Source organism: Phalaenopsis equestris, unplaced genomic scaffold (assembly GCF_001263595.1).
Source record: "Phalaenopsis equestris unplaced genomic scaffold, ASM126359v1 Scaffold209375, whole genome shotgun sequence".
Lineage (NCBI taxonomy): Eukaryota > Viridiplantae > Streptophyta > Magnoliopsida > Asparagales > Orchidaceae > Phalaenopsis > Phalaenopsis equestris.
In genome coordinates, this window is record NW_018228544.1 from 532,609 (window position 1) to 534,512 (window position 1,904).

Below are 1,904 nucleotides of genomic sequence, written 5' to 3' on the forward strand. Positions count from 1 at the left end.
CCTGCAGAGTATGATAGGCACAAATTTTTTGATGTGGATAGCGTTGGTGTGGATAATTGGTCCGTCAACTATTCCTCCCATTAGGGTTTTGCTTTGCCTTTGGGTCCGGGCCCTCGGGGTAACAAACTCCTTCAACTTCCCTTCCTTTATCAGTTCCTCAATTATACTTCAGGGGTGTCTGCACTTATCCATATCATGGTCGTAATCCCTGTGATACTTACAACATTTCTTGTTGTCCCGTGGAAGGGCTTCGGTCCTCATTGGCGGAGATTTTTTGAAGAAATCCTTCTATTGAATGACATCTACCATCTCAGTTATTGATACCCTAAGATGAGTAGTTCTAGGTTCCTCATGGTAGTACTGAGGTCGTTCATGGTACTGGATCAATCACCAATCACATGTCTTCACTTGCCTTATTTGTTCGCTTTGAAGATATGTTGAGTTGTTGTGGGAATGATTTTCATGACGTAAGTTGATGGGTGGTCGCACATACTTCCTCACTTTCACTTGTAGCCCTGTAATGGTCACTTTTGATGTCTTTGTTTGGAAGACTCCAGAGCATTTTCATAAGTGTTGATGTATTTGTTGGCCATTTCCAGTAACTTAGCCAAACTCTGGGGCTCTGCAAGATCAAGGTCAAAGCAGAATCTCTATGACATCAACCCTGTGTCAAGGCGGCATGAGCCATGTGAGGTTTCAAATCCTTCACCTATTGTGTTTTTCTATGGAAAAGTGTAATGAATGAGCGTAAGATTTCGTTGGTCCCTTGTTTTAATTTCCATAGATATCAGGTGCTCATATTAGATCTTAGCGCATTGACAATTTGTGTCATAAAATGCTTCCTGAATTCTACATAGCAGGTAGTTACCCCCACTGGTAATGCACTGAATCATCTTAAAGCAGATGATATGAATGTTGTAAAAAGCAATTTTACACATGAAGGCATCAAAGATCATTAGTGAGCACATTGAAGATTCTAAAGACGCAAGGTGGTCATTGGGATCCGACTGTCCCTTATATGACTCAAAGGTTGACAACTTAAACCTCTTTGGAGTTTAGCTCCTGAAATTTCTAAGGAGAAAGTGTTCTCCGATTGACATGTCATTTCAACCAGCACAATTTGTTGCCTTCCTACTACCGGGACAGATCCAACGCTATCTTGATACATCACATCTTCAACCCTCTTATGCAGGTGGTTTGTCTGCCAGCGATTCTTCTCGTGGGGGGCCATGTGCCTCATGCTGAGCTTGTTCCCCCTAGGATAGGGGCTTTCCTCAAGGCTGCGACTGCTCTAAGTACTTATGTAAGTTGTCCCGACATTTGATTAGTGTTATGAGTTCTCAAGTCCTGCAGTCCCTATTGAACAAATCCTTGCAAATAATCTCTGGTGCATCCTGCTTCTATCATGTTCCTCTGACTGTTTTCTCCTTGCGTGGCTGCTGTTGTGCCCTTCTTCTTGTTGATGACATTGTTTCACTGTCGGCACTATTTTTGGTGTGGGGTTTGCCCGTAAGAAGCTGTCGGTCATCGGAATTGAAATCCCGTTGCCCGCTTCGGAAGGACGTTTTTTTTTAAAAATTTAGTTTTGAAAAAGATGAAGTCAAACTGACCCCATAATTTTCATAGTTTAGATGAAAGAGCGCTTTATCTCAAATCATGTATCTATCCCGAAGGATGAACGCAAGAATTGAGAGTGAGGCTCGATCAAATAAACTAAAGAAAGTTATGACATCCGTTTGGTCTGCGAAACCAATGTATTGGCCGACAAGTTCCCCTATTTAATATAAGGAATTAAATAAGGTTTATATTGTGCTGGGTTCGGGAAAAGCTTCCTATAAGGGCAAGCCCCTATAGTTAATTACATCTTAGATAACTGAAGTTACCTAAGAATACTCTCGATAAAA